Source organism: Pleurodeles waltl, chromosome 6 (assembly GCF_031143425.1).
Source record: "Pleurodeles waltl isolate 20211129_DDA chromosome 6, aPleWal1.hap1.20221129, whole genome shotgun sequence".
NCBI lineage: Eukaryota > Metazoa > Chordata > Amphibia > Caudata > Salamandridae > Pleurodeles > Pleurodeles waltl.
In genome coordinates, this window is record NC_090445.1 from 1167732946 (window position 1) to 1167757730 (window position 24785).

Consider the following 24785-nt stretch of genomic DNA (forward strand, 5'->3'; position numbering starts at 1 on the left):
AATCGCTGGGAGAGTAAGACTACAGTAAAGGTAAGTAAATTACCCCACCCCAGAGCCCAGAAAAGCAGGAGTAAAGTACTGCAAGTTTCCTTAGGACACGCTACACCTCGTGATTGGGATTTTGCAGCAGCCAACCAAGTCTGCAAAGAACAACTGCTGGATTCCTGAACCTGAAGACCTGCAAAGGAAGGGGACCAAGTCCAGAAGTCAAAAGAAGTTCCAGGAAGGACAGAAGCCCCTGCCAACCCCAAAGAGGGTGCAAAAGAAGAGTCCACAGTTAGTCGAAGACTGCAGGAATGCACCCTAGGAAGATGCCAGCAGGCTCCTGCATAATTCAGACGATGTCCAGAAGATCGTTGCAGATGTGATTTTGGTTGGAACAAGCAAACAAGCCTTGGCTACGACAAAAGTGTATTTTTTATCAAAATGGATGGACCCATGAGGGACGTGGGGGTCTCAACTCTGTGTGAGGAGGAAGAGAGCCCTCAGGATGCCAGCCAGCACCCCGCAGGTCCCAAGACACGGGAACAAAGGAGGTGTAAAACGCAGTTCATGAAGCACAACAAAGGAAGGTCCCACGCTGCCGGAGAACAACTCAGTGACTTGAGCATTACAGGATGGAGTGCTGAGGACCTGGGCCAGGCTGTGCCTGAAGGAATTTTGCAAATAGTGCACAGAGGCCTCAGGAGGTGAAGAAGGCGCAGAACACAGTGGTACCGTCGCTCTCTAAGAAGACAGGGTCTTACCTCCTCCAAATTGTGTTAGCAGGACCTCAGGACAGTCTATATCAATGATGTCCACCCTCTGTGTCTGTTAGGAGCATGGTCGTTGCTGTGAGAGGAGTACAAGGGTACCGGTCTGCAAAGAACAACTGCTGGATTCCTGAACCTGAAGACCTGCAAAGGAAGGGGACCAAGTCCAGAAGTCGAAAGAAGTTCCAGGAAGGACAGGAGCCCCTGCCAACCCCAAAGAGGGTGCAAAAGAAGAGTCCACAGTTAGTCGAAGGCTGCAGGAATGCACCCTAGGAAGATGCCAGCAGGTTCCTGCATAATACAAAGGATGTCCAGAAGATCGTTGCAGATGTGATTTTGTGTTGGAATAAGCAAACAAGCCTTGGCTACGACAAAAGTGTATTTTTTATCAAAATGGATAGACCCATGAGGGACGTGGGGGTCTCAACTCTGTGTGAGTAGGAAGAGAGCCCTCAGGATGCCAGCCAGCACCCCGCAGGTCCCAAGACATGGGGACAAAGGAGGTGTAAAACGCAGTTCATGCAGCACAACAAAGGAAGGTCCCACGCTGCCGGAGAACAACTCAGTGAGTTGAGCATTACAGGATGGAGTGTTGAGGACCTGGGCCAGGCTGTGCATGAAGGAATTTTGCAAATAGTGCACAGAGGCCTCAGGAGGTGAAGAAGGCGCAGAACACAGTGGTACCGTCGCTCTCTAAGAAGACAGGGTCTTACCTCCTCCAAATTGTGTTAGCAGGACCTCAGGACAGTCTATGTCAATGATGTCCACCCTCTGTGTCTGTTAGGAGCATGCTCGTTGCTTTGAGAGGAGTCCAAGGGTACCGGTCGTCGTCTTGGAAGGTGCCTGCTTGAGCAGGGGAGTGACTCCGTCACCCCACGGGAGATTTCTTTGATCCTTCTGTTGCAGGATGAAGACAGGGAGCGTTCAGAGCTTGCACACCGTCGAAACTGTTGCAGTTGATGACTTGGAGCTGAGGTTGCTAAAGAAAAGTATCTCTGGTGGATACTTTGTTGCAGTTACAGCGTTTCTTGGAGCAGGCTGCGGTTGATCCGAGGTCAGAGGAAGCTGAAGTTGTTGCAGAGGATTCCTGAAGGAAACGTGCAAGCAGAATCTGAAGAGAACTCACAGGAGAGACCCTAAATAGCCCTGAGAAGGGGATTGGATAACTTATCAGGTATGGACTTAACAGAAGGGGTCTTTGACGTCACCTGCTGGCACTGACCACTCTGAGGCCTCCAGAGTGCCCCACAGCTTGCAAAGCAGGATGGCTGAAGTCTGGGACACACTGGTGGAGCTCTGGGCACCACCCCTATGGTGGTGATGGACAGGGAAGTGGTCCCTCCCCTTTCCTTTGTCCAGTTTCACGCCAGAGCAGGAAACCAGGGTAGACTGGCTTATGCAAGGAGGGCACCATCTGTGCCCTTCAAAGCATTTCCAGAGGCTGGGGGTGGCTACCCCCTCCCCAGCCTGTAACTCCTATTTCCAAAGGGAGAGGGTGTAACACCCTGCTCTCAGAGGAAATGTTTTATTCTGCCTTCCTGGGACTGGGCTGCCCAGACCCCAGAAGGGGAGAACCCTGTCTGTGAAGTAGCAGCAGCCGTAGTTGCCGTGCAAGCCTCAGAGAGCTGGTTTGGCAGTACTGGTGGTCCAAGGTGGAGCCCCCAGGATGCATGGAATTGGCTCCCCAATAACAGATTTGGAATGGGGGACAATTCCATAATCTTAGACATGTTACATGGCCATATTCGGAGATACTATTGTGAAGCTACATATAGGTATCGACCTATATGTAGTGCACACGTATAATGGCGTCCCCGCACTCACAAAGGCCAGGGAAATCGCCCTGAACTATGTGGGGGCACCTTTGCTAGTGCAAGGGTGCCCTCACACTTAGTAACTTTGCACCTAACCTTCAGCAAGTGAAGGTTAGACATATAGGTGACTTATAAGTTACTTAAGTGCAGTGAAAATGGCTCTGAAATAATGTGTGCATTATTTCACGCAGGCTGCAATGGCAGGCCTGTGCAAGGGTTTGTCTGAGCTCCCTATGGGTGGCAAAAGAAATGCTGCAGCCCATATGGATCTCCTGGAACCCCAATGCCCTGGGTACCTAGGTACCATATACTAGGGACTAATAAGGGGGGTCCAGTGTGCCAAATGAAATTGGTAAATGAAGTCACTAGCCTACAGTGACAAATTTAAGAGCAGAGAGAGCATAAACACTGAGGTTCTGATTTGCAGAGCCTCAGTGACACAGTTAAGCACTATACAGACACACACATTAGGCCATAAACTATGAGCACTGGGGTCCTAACCAGCAGGATCCAAGTGAGACAGGCAAAACCTACCGACATACAGGTAAAAATGGGGGTAACGCGCCAAGGAAGATGGTACTTTCCTACACAACGCCCCCCAAACGAGGGACAAGAAGGCTACCCTTGCCCAGATGAGTCTTCATTGTCTAAGTGGAAATATCTGGAGAGTCCATCCTCATTGGAGTGGGTACTCCCAGGTCAATGTTCCACTGTATAGTACATTCCCCGTAGGGAGATGGACCACCTCAATAATTTAGGGTTTTCACCTTTCATTTGTTTAAGCCATACCAGAGGTTTGTGGTCTGTCTGAACAATGAAGTGAGTCCCAAACAAGTAGGGTCTAAGTGCCCAGACCTCAGCAAAGGCCTCCCTCTCTATGGCAGACCAACGCTTTTCTCTAGGGATCAACCTTCTGCTAATGAAAGCAACAGGTTGATCCTAGCCCTCTGAGTTAAGTTGTGATAGTACAGCCCCTACCCCTAATTCAGAAGCATCTGTTTAAGCAATTAATTTTTGGGAGTAGTATGGGCTCTTTAAGACACGTGCAGAGCACATTGCCTGCTTAAGCTCCTCAAAAACTTTCTGACAGCTAGCTGTCCACAACACGTTTTTAGGCATTTTCTTACTGGTGAGATCATTAAAAGGTGTTGCAATGGAGCCATAGTTCTTATTGAACCCCCTGTAATACCCAGTGAGGCCTAAGAAGGCTCGGACCTGGGTCTGAGTTGTAGGGGGAGCCCAGTCCATAATGGTCTGAATCTTCCCCTGAAGTGGTGCAGTCTGTTCCTCGCCTACCAGGTGGCCTAGATAAACCACTTTCCCCTACCCTATATGGCACATTGAAGCCTTGATAGTTAGGCCTGCCTTTAGCAGAGCCTCCAAAACTTTCCAGAGTTGGACCAAGTGTTCATCCCAGGCGGAGCTAAAGACAGCAATATCGTCTAAATATGCTGTACTAAAAGCTTCCAAACCTTGTAGGACTATATTCACCAGTCTCTGAAAAGTGGCAGGTGCATTTTTCAAACCAAAGGGCATCACTGTGAAGTGATAATGCTCTCATGTGGTAGAAAATGCAGTTTTTGCTTTAGCATCTTCTGACATTTTGATCTGCCAATACCCTGCAGTCAAGTCAAAAGTACTTATATTCTTGGCAGATGCCAGTGTATCTATTAGCTCAACTGCCCTGGGTATAGGGTGAGCATCTGTTTTTGTGACAGTATTGAGACCTCTATAGTCCACACAAAACCGCATTTCTTTCTTTCCTTTTTTGCTATGTGGTTTGGGGACAAGCACCACTGGGCTGGCCCAGAGGATATCAGAAGGCTCAAGAACTCCAAGGTCTAACATTTTTCTGAACCTCTGCTTTTATGCAATCTCTGACATGGTCAGGTTGCCTGTAAAATTTACTTTTGACAGGTAACCTGTGTCCAGTGTCAATTGTATGTTCACAACAAGTAGTTGTAGCAGGTGTGAGGGAGAAGAGTTCAGAAAACTGATCAAGGAGATTTTTACAGTCTTCCTTCTGCTCAGCAGTAAGGCAGTCTGCCAGAACTACTCCCTCCACTAAACCATCAGTTCCAGTGGTGGAGAAGAGATCAGGGAGAGGGTCACACTCTTCTTCCTGTCCCTCATCTGTAGCCATGAGCAGGGTTAAGTCAGCCCTGTCATAGTAAGGCTTTAGGGGATTGACATGAAGCACCCTAAGGGGGCCTCTGGCAGTGCCCAGGTCCACCAAGTAGGTGACCTTACCTTTCTTTTCTACGATTAGATAGGGACCACTTCATTTGTCCTGGAGTGCTCTTGGGGCCACAGGCTCCAATACCCACACCTTCTGTCCTGGGTGGTACTCTGTCAGGACAACCTTCTGGTCAAACCATTGCTTTTGGAGCTCTTGGCTGGCCTGAAGGGTTTTGCTGGCCTTTTTCATGTACTCAGCCATTCTACTTCCCAGGCCAAGTACATAGTCCACTATGTCTTGTTTTGGACCTTTTAAAGGTTGTTCCCAACTCTCCATAACAGGAGCAAGGGGACCCCTAACAGGGTGACCAAAGAGGAGTTCAAAGGGGCTGCAGGCCACTTCTTTTTGGGGTACCTCCCTATAGGCGAAAAGGAGGCATGGTAATAGGACATCCCATCTCCTTCTGAGTTTTTCAGAGAATCCCATAAGCACACCTTTGAGAGTTTTATTAAACCTCTCAACCAGTCCATTAGTCTGTGGATGATAAGGGGTGATGAACTTGTATGTAACACCACACTCCTTCCACGTCGCTTTTAGGTATGAAGACATGAAGTTACTACCTCTGTCTGATACCACTTCCTTAGGGAAGCCCACTCTGGAAAAGATTCCCAGGAGGGCCTTTGCCACTGTAGGAGCTGGTGAGGTCCTTAAGGGGATAGCTCCTGGGTACCTTGTGGCATGGTCCACCACCACAAGGATAAACCTATTGCCAGAAGCTGTTGCAGGCTCAAGGGGGCCAACAATATCAACCCCTACCCTTTCAAAGGGCACCCCAACCACTGGTAGAGGCATTAAGAGGGCCTTTGGGGTGCCACCAGTCTTGCCACTGACTTGGCAGGTGACACAGCAGCGACAAAACTCCTTTTGTGTCTTCTGACATATGGGGCCAGTGAAAATGTGGAACAAGTCTGTCCCATGTTTTACTCTGGCCTAAATGCCCAGCTAAAGGGATGTCATGAGCCAGAGTTAGGAGGAATTCCCTGTACTGAAGGGGGATGACCAGTCTCCTGGTGGCACCAGGTTTAGGGTCCCTTGTTTCAATATAAAGGAGATTATTCTCCCAGTAAACTCTGTGTGTGTGCCAGTGACATCACCATTTTGCTGCTTGACAGCTTGCTGTCTGAGGCCCTCCAATGTGGCACAGGCTTGCTGTGCCACACTCAGCTCTTCCCTGGCAGGCCCCCCGGCACCAAAAAGCTCAGCTGGATCAGCTTCCAGGTCCTCTGGTGTAGGTTCTGCACAGGGAGAGAATTCCTCTTCCTCAAAAGGGGAATCATCTGTGGAGGGAGGAAAGTGGACAAGGGCTTGGTCCATTGTTCCAGGATCCAAGTTTCCCTGTACTCTTTGCTTCTTTGCCTGAGCCCTGGTAAGAGCAAAGATATGCTCTGGAATGCCCAGCAATACTGCACGGGTCTCCAACTCCACTTCAGCCCAAGCTGAAGTCTCCAAATCATTGACTAGCAGATATTCTACAGGTAAATCAGTGGCTACCACAACTTTCTTTGGACCAGTAACCCCCCCGCCCACCCAGTTGAGATTCACAACAGCCATGGGGTGGCTTACAGTGTTGCTATGGGTGTCTGTCACTTGGTACTGGTGACCAAGTAGGTGTTGCTCAGGGGAAACCAGTTTGTCCATGACCATTGTGACACTGGCACCTGTGTGCCTGTAGGCCTCATCCTGAACACCATTATTCAGGGGTAGCTGCTTGTACTTATCCATATTAAGGGGGCAAGCAACTAAAGTGGCTAGGTCAATGACACCATCAGAGACTAAAACAGCCTCAGTGATCTCCCTAACTAGACCAACTACATTACCAATGGTGAGCCCAGCTACACCCTTTGACTGGCTATTAGTAGTGTTCTTCCCACCACCACTGCTATTACTAGGGGCACTAATGGTTGCAGTTGGGGTTGTGGTGGTGGGAGCTTTGATGTTTTTCTTTGGACAATGATTGTCAGTTGCCCAATGGTCTTTGGCTTTACACATATAACACCAAGGTTTCTTATCTTTGTGAGAAGAGGATTTGGACCCACCACCCCATCTTGTTGACAGATAGGTCTGTGGAAGGACCCTCCCCAGAATTGTCATCTTGCTCCTCTGAGCACTTCTGGTTGGAGTCATCCTCTACCTCTTCCCCTGTCTAATCTGGACCAGTGCTGAGTCCCTGGTCATCCTGAAGGAGAAGATTTAGGAGGAACTCCTTACTGGGGTTCTTCCAATCCCTAAATTTCTTTCAATGCAGAGCCCCTTCAAGCTTTTATAGTTTAAATTGTCATAGGTAGTCTTGACAGCTCTAGGGGTGGCTCCTACAGAAGACATATTGAAAAAAAAAAGTTTAGGAAAGTGAGTAAAAAGTTACTAGAATAACAGAGCTAACTTCATAGAGAAACAAAGAAAGCTTTTCAGAACTTTGTAAAAACTTTTGCAAACTTTAAAGAACTTTTAAGAAAGTTAAGAAATTGTTTCTAGGTATATTTTATATATGCTCTAAGTATTGGAGCAAGCTTTTCTCGTCAAAAGCAAAGGTAACAAAGTGGTAAAGCATTTGAAAGTACTTATCCCACCACTGCACCACCAATGTAGGAGGCTGGCCTGGTTTGTAGTGGGGACCTTGGGTATTTACACCTTACACCAGGTCCAGTTATCCCTTGTTAGTGAATGTAGTAGTGTTCTAGCAGCTTAGGCTGATAGAGGTAGCTATAGCAGAGCAGTTTAGGCTGAACTAGGAGACGTGCAAAGCTCCTGCAATACCACTTATAGTTACACAGTACTTATACACAAGTAAAGACAATACTCAGTGTTACCAAAAATAAAGGTATTTATCTGGGTGACACAGTACCAAAAATATCTTAGGGACAATACTCATTCCGGAGGTAAGTATTATACACAATATATACACTAGACACCAAAATTAGACAAGTAAATAGTCATAGACCAATGCAAACACTAGGAAATCCTATAGAATGCAATGGGAGAAAATAGGTCTAGGGGCAACAAAAACTATATACTAAAAAGCGGAATGTGTATCACAAATTCCCCCTAGACAAGTTTAGTGTGTGCAGAATCACTGGGAGAGTAAGAATACAGTAAAGGTAAGTAAATTACCCCACCCCAGAGCCCAGAAAAGCAGGAGTAAAGTACTGCAAGTTTCCTTAGGACACACTACACCTCGTTTTGGGGATTTTGCAGCAGCCAACCAAGTCTGCAAAGAACAACTGCTGGATTATTGGACCTGAAGACCTGCAAAGGAAGGGGACCAAGTCCAGAAGTCAAAAGAAGTTCCAGGAATGACAGGAGCCCCTGCCAACCCAGAAGAGGGTGCAAAAGAAGAGTCCCCGGTATGTAGAACAACTGCAGAAATGCACCCTAGGAAGATGCCAGCGGGTTCCTGTATGATGTAAAAGATGTTCTACGGTGTGAAGATTGTTGCAGATCAGATTTCGTGTTTGTAGGAGGCTGGACTGGCTTGTAGTGAGTACCAAGGGGTACTTGCACCTTGCACCAGGCCCAGTTATCCCTTATTAGTGTATAGGGTGTCTAGCAGCTTAGGCTGATAGATAATGGTAGCTTAGCAGAGCAGCTTAGGCTGAACTAGGAGACGTGTGAAGCTACTACAGTACCACCTAGTGTCATATGCACAATATCATAAGAAAACACAATACACAGTTATACTAAAAATAAAGGTACTTTATTTTTATGACAATATGCCAAAGTATCTTAGAGTGTACCCTCAGTGAGAGGATAGGAAATATACACAAGATATATATACACAATAGCAAAAATATGCAGTATAGTCTTAGAAAACAGTGCAAACAATGTATAGTTACAATAGGATGCAATGGGGAAACATAGGGATAGGGGCAACACAAACCATATACTCCAAAAGTGGAATGCGAACCACGAATGGACCCCAAACCTATGTGACCTTGTAGAGGGTCGCTGGGACTATTAGAAAATAGTGAGAGTTAGAAAAATAACCCTCCCCAAGACCCTGAAAAGTGAGTGCAAAGTGCACTAAAGTTCCCCTAAGGACAAAAGAGTCGTGTTAGAGGAATAATGCAGGAAAGACACAAACCAGCAATGCAACAACTGTGGATTTCCAATCTAGGGTACCTGTGGAACAAGGGGACCAAGTCCAAAAGTCACAAGCAAGTCGTAGATGGGCAGATGCCCAGGAAATGCCAGCTGCGGGTGCAAAGAAGCTTCGACTGGACAGAAGAAGCTGAGGTTTCTGCAGGAACGAAAAGGGCTAGAGACTTCCCCTTCGGTGGACAGATCCCTCTCGCCTTGGAGAGTCGTGCAGAAGTGTTTTCCTGCCGGAAGGACGCCAACAAGCCTTGCTACACGCAAAACGTGCGTTTGGCGTTTTTGGACGCTGCTGGGGCCCAGGAGAGACCAGGAGGTCGCAAATTGGACCTGCAGAGAGAGGGGACGTCGAGCAAGACAAAGAGCCCTCACTGAAGCAGATAGCACCCGGACAAGTGCCAGAAACAGGCACTACGAAGATGCGTGAAACGGTGCTCGCCGAAGTTGCACAAAGGAGTCCCACGTCGCCGGAGACCAACTTAGAAAGTCGTGCAATGCAGGTTAGAGTGCCGTGGACCCAGGCTTGGCTGTGCACAAAGGATTTCCGCCGGAAGTGCACAGGGGCCGGAGTAGCTTGCAAAGTCGCGGTTCCAAGCAATGCAGCCCAGCGAGGTGAGGCAAGGACTTACCTCCACCAAACTTGGGCTGAAGAGTCACTGGACTGTGGGGGTCACTTGGACAGCGTCGCTGGATTCGAGGGACCTCGCTCGTCGTTCTGAGAGGAGACCCAAGGGACCGGTAATGCAGCTTTTTGGTGCCTGCGGTTGCAGGGGGAAGATTCCGTCGACCCACGGGAGATTTCTTCGGAGCTTCTGGTGCAGAGAGGAGGCAGACTACCCCCACAGCATGCACAAGCAGGAAAACAGTCGAGAAGGCGGCAGGATCAGCGTTACAGAGTTGCAGTAGTCGTCTTTGCTACTATGTTGCAGGTTTGCAGGCTTCCAGCGCGGTCAGCAGTCGATTCCTTGGCAGAAGGTGAAGAGAGAGATGCAGAGGAACTCGGATGAGCTCTTGCATTCGTTATCTAAAGTTTCCCCAGAGACAGAGACCCTAAATAGCCAGAAAAGAGGGTTTGGCTACCTAGGAGAGAGGAAAGGCTACTAACACCTGAAGGAGCCTATCAGCAGGAGTCTCTGACGTCACCTGGTGGCACTGGCCACTCAGAGCAGTCCAGTGTGCCAGCAGCACCTCTGTTTCCAAGATGGCAGAGGTCTGGAGCACACTGGAGGAGCTCTGGACACCTCCCAGGGGAGGTGCAGGTCAGGGGAGTGGTCACTCCCCTTTCCTTTGTCCAGTTTCGCGCCAGAGCAGGGGCTAAGGGGTCCCTGAACCGGTGTAGACTGGCTTATGCAGAATTGGGCACATCTGTGCCCAACAAAGCATTTCCAGAGGCTGGGGGAGGCTACTCCTCCCCTGCCTTCACACCATTTTCCAAAGGGAGAGGGTGTCACACCCTCTCTCAGAGGAAGTTCTTTGTTCTGCCATCCTGGGCCAGGCCTGGCTGGACCCCAGGAGGGCAGCTGCCTGTCTGAGGGGTTGGCAGCAGCAGCAGCTGCAGTGAAACCCCAGGAAGGGCAGTTTGGCAGTACCAGGGTCTGTGCTACAGACCACTGGGATCATGGGATTGTGCCAACTATGCCAGGATGGTATAGAGGGGGCAATTCCATGATCATAGACATGTTACATGGCCATATTCGAAGTTACCATGGTGAAGCTACATATAGGTAGTGACCTATATGTAGTGCACGCGTGTAATGGTGTCCCCGCACTCACAAAGTTCAGGGAATTGGCTCTGAACAATGTGGGGGCACCTTGGCTAGTGCCAGGGTGCCCTCACACTAAGTAACTTTGCACCCAACCTTTACCAGGTAAAGGTTAGACATATAGGTGACTTATAAGTTACTTAAGTGCAGTGTAAAATGGCTGTGAAATAACGTGGACGTTATTTCACTCAGGCTGCAGTGGCAGGCCTGTGTAAGAATTGTCAGAGCTCCCTATGGGTGGCAAAAGAAATGCTGCAGCCCATAGGGATCTCCTGGAACCCCAATACCCTGGGTACCTCAGTACCATATACTAGGGAATTATAAGGGTGTTCCAGTAAGCCAATGTAAATTGGTAAAATTGGTCACTAGCCTGTTAGTGACAATTTGAAGTAATGAGAGAGCATAACCACTGAGGTTCTGGTTAGCAGAGCCTCAGTGAGACAGTTAGGCACCACACAGGGAACATATACATGCACACCTATGAGCACTGGGGCCCTGTGTGACAGGGTCCCAGTGACACATACATATAGGCCACAAACCTATGAGCACTGGGGTCCTGACCAGCAGGATCCCAGTGACACATAACAAACATACTGAAAACATAGTGTTTTCACTATGAGCACTGAGGCCTGGCTATCAGGATCCCAGTGAGACAGTGAAAACAGTGACAAACACCCTGACATACACTCACAAACAGGCCAAAAGTGGGGGTAACAAGGCTAGAAAGAGGCTACCTTCTCACACAACCCCCCCCCAAACGAAGGACAATAAGGCTAACCTTGGCCAGTTGAGACTTTATTGTCTAAGTGGTGATAAGTAGAGAGTAGCTCTGCAATAGACTGGTTACTCCCTTTATCATCCACTATATGGTTACTTCCCTGTGGGGATGTAAACCACCCTGTTTGAAGTTTTTTAGCTAAGCAACAATGTGAAGATGTATTTTCAGAGTTTCTATCAGTAAGTTTTAGTTTAGAGCAGTGGGAATTGTCCACTGAACCTATTTGTAGTGATGGAAATGCCAGACAGGGATGCTGTCTCAGAAAAGCCATAGCTGGGCAAAAACTTTGTCCATCTGGCTGGAAGAGAGAACAGGGATGCTGTTTCTCTTGAGTTGGAGCAGGGCAGGGATGCTGTCCTATGAGCTCCACACTAGGGCAGGGATGCTGTCCTAAGTGTTGTGAGGTAGTGCAGGGTTTCTGCACTAAAGTTTCTCTGGGAGGGTTGGAGGGATGCTCCATGTTAACTAAAATGGTGCTGTTTTTCTCACCAATGTTAGTTATCCCACAGAGAGGTACTTCCACCTCAGGGAGTCCAGCTTTGCCAGCTGATGATTCCCTTGGAACAGGTGCCACCCCAGGAGAGGTTTCTCCCACCACAGGAATAGTATCCTGAATGGTAGGGTGGTTAGGGGATACTGTGATACCCTTTTTACCTGTTGATGGAAAGGGATCCTGAGTTTTCAGGCCTTCTCTCCTTTGCTTTTTCATTTCACTTGAAATGAGAGGGAACAATTCCTCAGGGATGCCCAGCATGGCTGCATGGGCATAAAACTCTACATCAGCCCAACCTGAGGCCTCTAGGTCATTACCTAAGAGACAGTCTACAGGTAAGCTAGGTGATACCACCACCTGCTTAGGGCCAGTAACTCCACCCCAACTAAACTGAATTATAGCTAAGGGAAGAAACTTAGTGGAGTTATGGACATCAATAATCTTATACTGTTGTCCAATGATGTGTTGTTCAGGAGGCACTAGGTTTTCAGTCACCAAAGTGAAACTGGCACCTGTGTCCCTGTAGGCCAAGGCCTCAACACCATTTATTGAAACTGTCTGCCTGTACTTATCCATTGAAAGGGGACAAGCAGCCAGTGTGGCAAGGCCAATGCCACTAGGTGTGACAGAAACTGTCTTGGGACTGATTACATCAGTTTCCACTATGGACCCATAAGTGAACCCAACTACACTTTTTGCTTGACTGTTGCCAGCAGTCCCACCACTAGTACCACTACTGCTAGGGGCACTAGAGCTTGATGTATTAGTGGTGGTAGGCTCAGGGGGTTTACCTGGACAGGACTTATCCCCTGGCCTATGGCCTCTGTTTTTACACACAAAGCACCAAGGCTTTTTAATGTGTGCAGGTTGAGAAGAAGAGGAAGAATTTGTTTTATCCCCACCCTCTGAAGAGTGTTTAAGATTTGAAGTGGGATCTTTGGTTTTACCCTTATCCCCATGCTTATCTTGAGATTTTTCACCATCTTTCTTCTTATTGCCATCTTTGTCACCCCCTGTATGAACTTTTCTGTTCACCCTTGTTCTGACCCATTTGTCTGCCTTCTTTCCCAATTCTTGGGGAGAGGTCAGATCAGAGTCTACCAGGTACTGGTGCAACAAATCAGACACACAATTATTAAGTATATGCTCTCTCAGGATTGTGTTATACAGGCTTTCATAATCAGTAACTTTACTGCCATGTAACCACCCCTCCAAGGCCTTCACTGAATGGTCAATGAAATCAACCCAGTCTTGTGAAGACTCCTTTTTGGTCTCTCTGAACTTTATCCTGTATTGTTCAGTGGTTAAGCCATAACCATCCAGGAGTGCATTCTTAAGAACTGTAAAATTATTGGCATCACTTTCTTTCACAGTAAGGAGCCTATCCCTACCTTTTCCACTAAATGATAGCCATAGGATAGCAGCCCACTGCCTTTGAGGGACATCCTGTACAACACAGGCCCTCTCAAGTGCAGCAAACCACTTGTTAATGTCATCCCCCTCCTTATAAGGGGGAACTATCTTGTGCAGATTCCTGGAATCATGCTCTTTTGCAGGATGACTATGGGGAATACTGCTGCTGCCACCATGGGTATCTAAACCCAACTTCTGTCTTTCCTTCTCTAATTCTAAAGACTGTCTATCCAAATCCAGCTGTTGCTTCTTGAACTTCAGTCTGGTTTGTTCCACTCTCAATCTATTGAGCTCCCTTTCTAACAATCTGTCATCAGGGTGGGTGGGAGGGACATTTCTAGATACAGAGGTATGATGGGAATGAACAGAAGGAGACCTGTCCCTTACAGAGGGCACCCTAACAGCTTGGCTACCAGTATAATGTGAGAGCACACCATCAGTATGGTGTGATTCAACCTCTGTACCAACTATGCTAGACTGTCTAGTAATGGGCAGGCTGAGAAGTTTCTTTCCTGAACCTTTTCCTAGGGGAGTCCCTGGATCAGATTGAGAACCATTAGCTACTTTTTCTACAGATTGGGCACTTATGGCCTTATCCTGTACTCTAAGCATATTAATTAACAGTTCTAAAGAAGGATTCTTCCCTACACTCAAACCTCTCTCTATGCAGAGACTCCTTGCTCCTTTCCAGCTAAGGTGATCATATGCAAGTTTGGACAGTTCAACAATTTTTCCTGTGCCAGACATTTTTTAGAGAGAGTTAAAGTGATAGAAAAAGAGAAAAAAGTTTTCAGAACTTTTTGGAAAGACAGAAAAAACTTTTTAAACTTTTAAGAACTTTTTGAAAGTTTAGAAGTACTTTTCAGCACTTAGAAAAGAGTGAAAAGAGGAAATGCAAAACTTTTTGGCTATGTGTATATACACTGACCTTGTTTTGTATATTTTTCTCTTATGAAAAGTACAATGACAAGAGTGGTAAGTAGTCTCAAGCACTTATCCCACCACTGCACAACCAATGTAGGAGGCTGGACTGGCTTGTAGTGAGTACCAAGGGGTACTTGCACCTTGCACCAGGCCCAGTTATCCCTTATTAGTGTATAGGGTGTCTAGCAGCTTAGGCTGATAGATAATGGTAGCTTAGCAGAGCAGCTTAGGCTGAACTAGGAGACGTGTGAAGCTACTACAGTACCACCTAGTGTCATATGCACAATATCATAAGAAAACACAATACACAGTTATACTAAAAATAAAGGTACTTTATTTTTATGACAATATGCCAAAGTATCTTAGAGTGTACCCTCAGTGAGAGGATAGGAAATATACACAAGATATATATACACAATAGCAAAAATATGCAGTATAGTCTTAGAAAACAGTGCAAACAATGTATAGTTACAATAGGATGCAATGGGGAAACATAGGGATAGGGGCAACACAAACCATATACTCCAAAAGTGGAATGCGAACCACGAATGGACCCCAAACCTATGTGACCTTGTAGAGGGTCGCTGGGACTATTAGAAAATAGTGAGAGTTAGAAAAATAACCCTCCCCAAGACCCTGAAAAGTGAGTGCAAAGTGCACTAAAGTTCCCCTAAGGACAAAAGAGTCGTGTTAGAGGAATAATGCAGGAAAGACACAAACCAGCAATGCAACAACTGTGGATTTCCAATCTAGGGTACCTGTGGAACAAGGGGACCAAGTCCAAAAGTCACAAGCAAGTCGTAGATGGGCAGATGCCCAGGAAATGCCAGCTGCGGGTGCAAAGAAGCTTCGACTGGACAGAAGAAGCTGAGGTTTCTGCAGGAACGAAAAGGGCTAGAGACTTCCCCTTCGGTGGACAGATCCCTCTCGCCTTGGAGAGTCGTGCAGAAGTGTTTTCCTGCCGGAAGGACGCCAACAAGCCTTGCTACACGCAAAACGTGCGTTTGGCGTTTTTGGACGCTGCTGGGGCCCAGGAGAGACCAGGAGGTCGCAAATTGGACCTGCAGAGAGAGGGGACGTCGAGCAAGACAAAGAGCCCTCACTGAAGCAGATAGCACCCGGACAAGTGCCAGAAACAGGCACTACGAAGATGCGTGAAACGGTGCTCGCCGAAGTTGCACAAAGGAGTCCCACGTCGCCGGAGACCAACTTAGAAAGTCGTGCAATGCAGGTTAGAGTGCCGTGGACCCAGGCTTGGCTGTGCACAAAGGATTTCCGCCGGAAGTGCACAGGGGCCGGAGTAGCTTGCAAAGTCGCGGTTCCAAGCAATGCAGCCCAGCGAGGTGAGGCAAGGACTTACCTCCACCAAACTTGGGCTGAAGAGTCACTGGACTGTGGGGGTCACTTGGACAGCGTCGCTGGATTCGAGGGACCTCGCTCGTCGTTCTGAGAGGAGACCCAAGGGACCGGTAATGCAGCTTTTTGGTGCCTGCGGTTGCAGGGGGAAGATTCCGTCGACCCACGGGAGATTTCTTCGGAGCTTCTGGTGCAGAGAGGAGGCAGACTACCCCCACAGCATGCACAAGCAGGAAAACAGTCGAGAAGGCGGCAGGATCAGCGTTACAGAGTTGCAGTAGTCGTCTTTGCTACTATGTTGCAGGTTTGCAGGCTTCCAGCGCGGTCAGCAGTCGATTCCTTGGCAGAAGGTGAAGAGAGAGATGCAGAGGAACTCGGATGAGCTCTTGCATTCGTTATCTAAAGTTTCCCCAGAGACAGAGACCCTAAATAGCCAGAAAAGAGGGTTTGGCTACCTAGGAGAGAGGAAAGGCTACTAACACCTGAAGGAGCCTATCAGCAGGAGTCTCTGACGTCACCTGGTGGCACTGGCCACTCAGAGCAGTCCAGTGTGCCAGCAGCACCTCTGTTTCCAAGATGGCAGAGGTCTGGAGCACACTGGAGGAGCTCTGGACACCTCCCAGGGGAGGTGCAGGTCAGGGGAGTGGTCACTCCCCTTTCCTTTGTCCAGTTTCGCGCCAGAGCAGGGGCTAAGGGGTCCCTGAACCGGTGTAGACTGGCTTATGCAGAATTGGGCACATCTGTGCCCAACAAAGCATTTCCAGAGGCTGGGGGAGGCTACTCCTCCCCTGCCTTCACACCATTTTCCAAAGGGAGAGGGTGTCACACCCTCTCTCAGAGGAAGTTCTTTGTTCTGCCATCCTGGGCCAGGCCTGGCTGGACCCCAGGAGGGCAGCTGCCTGTCTGAGGGGTTGGCAGCAGCAGCAGCTGCAGTGAAACCCCAGGAAGGGCAGTTTGGCAGTACCAGGGTCTGTGCTACAGACCACTGGGATCATGGGATTGTGCCAACTATGCCAGGATGGTATAGAGGGGGCAATTCCATGATCATAGACATGTTACATGGCCATATTCGAAGTTACCATGGTGAAGCTACATATAGGTAGTGACCTATATGTAGTGCACGCGTGTAATGGTGTCCCCGCACTCACAAAGTTCAGGGAATTGGCTCTGAACAATGTGGGGGCACCTTGGCTAGTGCCAGGGTGCCCTCACACTAAGTAACTTTGCACCCAACCTTTACCAGGTAAAGGTTAGACATATAGGTGACTTATAAGTTACTTAAGTGCAGTGTAAAATGGCTGTGAAATAACGTGGACGTTATTTCACTCAGGCTGCAGTGGCAGGCCTGTGTAAGAATTGTCAGAGCTCCCTATGGGTGGCAAAAGAAATGCTGCAGCCCATAGGGATCTCCTGGAACCCCAATACCCTGGGTACCTCAGTACCATATACTAGGGAATTATAAGGGTGTTCCAGTAAGCCAATGTAAATTGGTAAAATTGGTCACTAGCCTGTTAGTGACAATTTGAAGTAATGAGAGAGCATAACCACTGAGGTTCTGGTTAGCAGAGCCTCAGTGAGACAGTTAGGCACCACACAGGGAACATATACATGCACACCTATGAGCACTGGGGCCCTGTGTGACAGGGTCCCAGTGACACATACATATAGGCCACAAACCTATGAGCACTGGGGTCCTGACCAGCAGGATCCCAGTGACACATAACAAACATACTGAAAACATAGTGTTTTCACTATGAGCACTGAGGCCTGGCTATCAGGATCCCAGTGAGACAGTGAAAACAGTGACAAACACCCTGACATACACTCACAAACAGGCCAAAAGTGGGGGTAACAAGGCTAGAAAGAGGCTACCTTCTCACACAACCCCCCCCCAAACGAAGGACAATAAGGCTAACCTTGGCCAGTTGAGACTTTATTGTCTAAGTGGTGATAAGTAGAGAGTAGCTCTGCAATAGACTGGTTACTCCCTTTATCATCCACTATATGGTTACTTCCCTGTGGGGATGTAAACCACCCTGTTTGAAGTTTTTTAGCTAAGCAACAATGTGAAGATGTATTTTCAGAGTTTCTATCAGTAAGTTTTAGTTTAGAGCAGTGGGAATTGTCCACTGAACCTATTTGTAGTGATGGAAATGCCAGACAGGGATGCTGTCTCAGAAAAGCCATAGCTGGGCAAAAACTTTGTCCATCTGGCTGGAAGAGAGAACAGGGATGCTGTTTCTCTTGAGTTGGAGCAGGGCAGGGATGCTGTCCTATGAGCTCCACACTAGGGCAGGGATGCTGTCCTAAGTGTTGTGAGGTAGTGCAGGGTTTCTGCACTAAAGTTTCTCTGGGAGGGTTGGAGGGATGCTCCATGTTAACTAAAATGGTGCTGTTTTTCTCACCAATGTTAGTTATCCCACAGAGAGGTACTTCCACCTCAGGGAGTCCAGCTTTGCCAGCTGATGATTCCCTTGGAACAGGTGCCACCCCAGGAGAGGTTTCTCCCACCACAGGAATAGTATCCTGAATGGTAGGGTGGTTAGGGGATACTGTGATACCCTTTTTACCTGTTGATGGAAAGGGATCCTGAGTTTTCAGGCCTTCTCTCCTTTGCTTTTTCATTTCACTTGAAATGAGAGGGAACAATTCCTCAGGGATGCCCAGCATGGCTGCATGGGCATAAAACTCTACATCAGCCCAACCTGAGGCCTCTAGGTCATTACCTAAGAGACAGTCTACAGGTAAGCTAGGTGATACCACCACCTGCTTAGGGCCAGTAACTCCACCCCAACTAAACTGAATTATAGCTAAGGGAAGAAACTTAGTGGAGTTATGGACATCAATAATCTTATACTGTTGTCCAATGATGTGTTGTTCAGGAGGCACTAGGTTTTCAGTCACCAAAGTGAAACTGGCACCTGTGTCCCTGTAGGCCAAGGCCTCAACACCATTTATTGAAACTGTCTGCCTGTACTTATCCATTGAAAGGGGACAAGCAGCCAGTGTGGCAAGGCCAATGCCACTAGGTGTGACAGAAACTGTCTTGGGACTGATTACATCAGTTTCCACTATGGACCCATAAGTGAACCCAACTACACTTTTTGCTTGACTGTTGCCAGCAGTCCCACCACTAGTACCACTACTGCTAGGGGCACTAGAGCTTGATGTATTAGTGGTGGTAGGCTCAGGGGGTTTACCTGGACAGGACTTATCCCCTGGCCTATGGCCTCTGTTTTTACACACAAAGCACCAAGGCTTTTTAATGTGTGCAGGTTGAGAAGAAGAGGAAGAATTTGTTTTATCCCCACCCTCTGAAGAGTGTTTAAGATTTGAAGTGGGATCTTTGGTTTTACCCTTATCCCCATGCTTATCTTGAGATTTTTCACCATCTTTCTTCTTATTGCCATCTTTGTCACCCCCTGTATGAACTTTTCTGTTCACCCTTGTTCTGACCCATTTGTCTGCCTTCTTTCCCAATTCTTGGGGAGAGGTCAGATCAGAGTCTACCAGGTACTGGTGCAACAAATCAGACACACAATTATTAAGTATATGCTCTCTCAGGATTGTGTTATACAGGCTTTCATAATCAGTAACTTTACTGCCATGTAACCACCCCTCCAAGGCCTTCACTGAATGGTCAATGAAATCAACCCAGTCTTGTGAAGACTCCTTTTTGGTCTCTCTGAACTTTATCCTGTATTGTTCAGTGGTTAAGCCATAACCATCCAGGAGTGCATTCTTAAGAACTGTAAAATTATTGGCATCACTTTCTTTCACAGTAAGGAGCCTATCCCTACCTTTTCCACTAAATGATAGCCATAGGATAGCAGCCCACTGCCTTTGAGGGACATCCTGTACAACACAGGCCCTCTCAAGTGCAGCAAACCACTTGTTAATGTCATCCCCCTCCTTATAAGGGGGAACTATCTTGTGCAGATTCCTGGAATCATGCTCTTTTGCAGGATGACTATGGGGAATACTGCTGCTGCCACCATGGGTATCTAAACCCAACTTCTGTCTTTCCTTCTCTAATTCTAAAGACTGTCTATCCAAATCCAGCTGTTGCTTCTTGAACTTCAGTCTGGTTTGTTCCACTCTCAATCTATTGAGCTCCCTTTCTAACAATCTGTCATCAGGGTGGGTGGGAGGGACATTTCTAGATACAGAGGTATGATGGGAATGAACAGAAGGAGACCTGTCCCTTACAGAGGGCACCCTAACAGCTTGGCTACCAGTATAATGTGAGAGCACACCATCAGTATGGTGTGATTCAACCTCTGTACCAACTATGCTAGACTGTCTAGTAATGGGCAGGCTGAGAAGTTTCTTTCCTGAACCTTTTCCTAGGGGAGTCCCTGGATCAGATTGAGAACCATTAGCTACTTTTTCTACAGATTGGGCACTTATGGCCTTATCCTGTACTCTAAGCATATTAATTAACAGTTCTAAAGAAGGATTCTTCCCTACACTCAAACCTCTCTCTATGCAGAGACTCCTTGCTCCTTTCCAGCTAAGGTGATCATATGCAAGTTTGGACAGTTCAACAATTTTTCCTGTGCCAGACATTTTTTAGAGAGAGTTAAAGTGATAGAAAAAGAGAAAAAAGTTTTCAGAACTTTTTGGAAAGACAGAAAAAACTTTTTAAACTTTTAAGAACTTTTTGAAAGTTTAGAAGTACTTTTCAGCACTTAGAAAAGAGTGAAAAGAGGAAATGCAAAACTTTTTGGCTATGTGTATATACACTGACCTTGTTTTGTATATTTTTCTCTTATGAAAAGTACAATGACAAGAGTGGTAAGTAGTCTCAAGCACTTATCCCACCACTGCACAACCAATGTAGGAGGCTGGACTGGCTTGTAGTGAGTACCAAGGGGTACTTGCACCTTGCACCAGGCCCAGTTATCCCTTATTAGTGTATAGGGTGTCTAGCAGCTTAGGCTGATAGATAATGGTAGCTTAGCAGAGCAGCTTAGGCTGAACTAGGAGACGTGTGAAGCTACTACAGTACCACCTAGTGTCATATGCACAATATCATAAGAAAACACAATACACAGTTATACTAAAAATAAAGGTACTTTATTTTTATGACAATATGCCAAAGTATCTTAGAGTGTACCCTCAGTGAGAGGATAGGAAATATACACAAGATATATATACACAATAGCAAAAATATGCAGTATAGTCTTAGAAAACAGTGCAAACAATGTATAGTTACAATAGGATGCAATGGGGAAACATAGGGATAGGGGCAACACAAACCATATACTCCAAAAGTGGAATGCGAACCACGAATGGACCCCAAACCTATGTGACCTTGTAGAGGGTCGCTGGGACTATTAGAAAATAGTGAGAGTTAGAAAAATAACCCTCCCCAAGACCCTGAAAAGTGAGTGCAAAGTGCACTAAAGTTCCCCTAAGGACAAAAGAGTCGTGTTAGAGGAATAATGCAGGAAAGACACAAACCAGCAATGCAACAACTGTGGATTTCCAATCTAGGGTACCTGTGGAACAAGGGGACCAAGTCCAAAAGTCACAAGCAAGTCGTAGATGGGCAGATGCCCAGGAAATGCCAGCTGCGGGTGCAAAGAAGCTTCGACTGGACAGAAGAAGCTGAGGTTTCTGCAGGAACGAAAAGGGCTAGAGACTTCCCCTTTGGTGGACGGATCCCTCTCGCCTTGGAGAGTCGTGCAGAAGTATTTTCCCGCTGGAAGGACGCCAACAAGCCTTGCTACACGCAAAACGTGTGTTTGGCGTTTTTGGACGCTGCTGGGGCCCAGGAGGTCGCAAATTGGACCTGCAGAGAGAGGGGACGTCGAGCAAGACAAAGAGCCCTCACTGAAGCAGGTAGCACCCGGAGAAGTGCCAGAAACAGGCACTACGAGGATGCGTGAAACGGTGCTCGCCGAAGTTGCACAAAGGAGTCCCACGTCGCCGGAGACCAACTTAGAAAGTCGTGCAATGCAGGTTAGAGTGCCGTGGACCCAGGCTTGGCTGTGCACAAAGGATTTCCGCCGGAAGTGCACAGGGGCCGGAGTAGCTTGCAAAGTCGCGGTTCCCAGCAATGCAGCCCAGCGAGGTGAGGCAAGGACTTACCTCCACCAAACTTGGGCTGAAGAGTCACTGGACTGTGGGGGTCACTTGGACAGCGTCGCTGGATTCGAGGGACCTAGCTCGTCGTTCTGAGAGGAGACCCAAGGGACCAGTAATGCAGCTTTTTGGTGCCTGCGGTTGCAGGGGGAAGATTCCGTCGACCCACGGGAGATTTCTTCGGAGCTTCTGGTGCAGAGAGGAGGCAGACTACCCCCACAGCATGCACAAGCAGGAAAACAGTCGAGAAGGCGGCAGGATCAGCGTTACAGAGTTGCAGTAGTCGTCTTTGCTACTATGTTGCAGGTTTGCAGGCTTCCAGCGCGGTCAGCAGTCGATTCCTTGGCAGAAGGTGAAGAGAGAGATGCAGAGGAACTCGGATGAGCTCTTGCATTCGTTATCTAAAGTTTCCCCAGAGACAGAGACCCTAAATAGCCAGAAAAGAGGGTTTGGCTACCTAGGAGAGAGGAAAGGCTACTAACACCTGAAGGAGCCTATCAGCAGGAGTCTCTGACGTCACCTGGTGGCACTGGTCACTCAGAGCAGTCCAGTGTGCCAGCAGCACCTCTGTTTCCAAGATGGCAGAGGTCTGGAGCACACTGGAGGAGCTCTGGACACCTCCCAGGGGAGGTGCAGGTCAGGGGAGTGGTCACTCCCCTTTCCTTTGTCCAGTTTCGCGCCAGAGCAGGGGCTAAGGGGTCCCTGAACCGGTGTAGACTGGCTTATGCAGAATTGGGCACATCTGTGCCCAACAAAGCATTTCCAGAGGCTGGGGGAGGCTACTCCTCCCCTGCCTTCACACCATTTTCCAAAGGGAGAGGGTGTCACACCCTCTCTCAGAGGAAGTTCTTTGTTCTGCCATCCTGGGCCAGGCCTGGCTGGACCCCAGGAGGGCAGCTGCCTGTCTGAGGGGTTGGCAGCAGCAGCAGCTGCAGTGAAACCCCAGGAAGGGCAGTTTGGCAGTACCAGGGTCTGTGCTACAGACCACTGGGATCATGGGATTGTGCCAACTATGCCAGGATGGTATAGAGGGGGCAATTCCATGATCATAGACATGTTACATGGCCATATTCGGAGTTACCATGGTGAAGCTACATATAGGTAGTGACCTATATGTAGTGCACGCGTGTAATGGTGTCCCCGCACTCACAAAGTTCAGGGAATTGGCTCTGAACAATGTGGGGGCACCTTGGCTAGTGCCAGGGTGCCCTCACACTAAGTAACTTTGCACCCAACCTTTACCAGGTAAAGGTTAGACATATAGGTGACTTATAAGTTACTTAAGTGCAGTGTAAAATGGCTGTGAAATAACGTGGACGTTATTTCACTCAGGCTGCAGTGGCAGGCCTGTGTAAGAATTGTCAGAGCTCCCTATGGGTGGCAAAAGAAATGCTGCAGCCCATAGGGATCTCCTGGAACCCCAATACCCTGGGTACCTCAGTACCATATACTAGGGAATTATAAGGGTGTTCCAGTAAGCCAATGTAAATTGGTAAAATTGGTCACTAGCCTGTTAGTGACAATTTGAAGTAATGAGAGAGCATAACCACTGAGGTTCTGGTTAGCAGAGCCTCAGTGAGACAGTTAGGCACCACACAGGGAACATATACATGCACACCTATGAGCACTGGGGCCCTGTGTGACAGGGTCCCAGTGACACATACATATAGGCCACAAACCTATGAGCACTGGGGTCCTGACCAGCAGGATCCCAGTGACACATAACAAACATACTGAAAACATAGTGTTTTCACTATGAGCACTGAGGCCTGGCTATCAGGATCCCAGTGAGACAGTGAAAACAGTGACAAACACCCTGACATACACTCACAAACAGGCCAAAAGTGGGGGTAACAAGGCTAGAAAGAGGCTACCTTCTCACAGTGTTGGAAGGAGCCAACAAGCCTTGGCTACAAGAAAAGTGCATTTTTCATCAAAATGGTGCTGAATGGACCCAGGAGGTACCCGGGGGCCTCAACTCTGTGTGAGGAGGAAGAAGGTCTCTCTGCACTTTAGAGAGTCCTCAGGATGCCAGCCGTTATCCCCAAAAGCCGCAAGATCTGGGTTCAAAGGAGGTTCAAAATGCAGTCAATGCAGCACAACAAAAGAAGGTCCCACACCGCCGGAGAACAACTCAGTGAGTTGAGCGTCACAGGGTGGAGTGCTGGGGACCTGGGCCAGGCTGTGCATGAAGGAATGTTTACAAAGAGTGCACAGAGGCCTCAGGAGGCGAAGAAGACACAATACACAGGGATATCATTGTTCTCGGGGAAGGCAAGGTCTTACCTCCTCTTAATTATGTCAGCAGAGCCCCAGGACAGTCAATGTTGATGATGTCCACCCTCTATGTCCTTAGGAGCACGCTTGTTATTGTGAGAGAGTCACAGGGTACCGGGCGTCGTCTTGGAAGGTGCCTGCTTGGAGCAGGGGAGTGACTCCGTCACTCCACTGGAGATTTCGTCGGTCCTTCTAGTGCAGGATGAAGACAGGAAGTCCACAGAGCGTGCACACCGTGGAAACTGTTGAAGTTGCTGACTTGGAGCTGAGGTTGCTGAAGAAAAGTGTCTCTTGTAGACACTTTGTTGCAGTTACAGCATTTCTTGGAGCAGACTGCGGTTGATCTGAGGTCAGAAGAGTCTGAAGTTGTTGCAGAGGATTCCTGAAGGAAATTTGCAAGCAGAATCTGAAGAGAACCCACAGGAGAGACCCTGAGAGGGGGATTGGCTACCTTGTCATGTATGGACCTAACAGGAGGGGTCTCTGACATCACCTGCTGGCACTGGCCCCTCAGAGCTCTCCAGAGTGCCCCCACACCTTGCAAAGCAAGATGGCTGAAGTCTGGGACTCACTGGAGGAGCTCTGGGCACCACCCCTGGGGTGGTGATGGACAGGGGAGTGGTCACTCCCCTTTCCTCTGTCCAGTTTCCTGCCAGAGCAGGGGAGAAGGGGTTCCTGAACCGGTGTAGACTGGTTTATGCAAGGAGGGCACCATCTGTGCCCTTCAAAGCATTTCCAGAGGCTGGGGGAGGCTACCCTTCCCCAGCCTGTAACACCTATTTCCAAAGGGAGAGGGT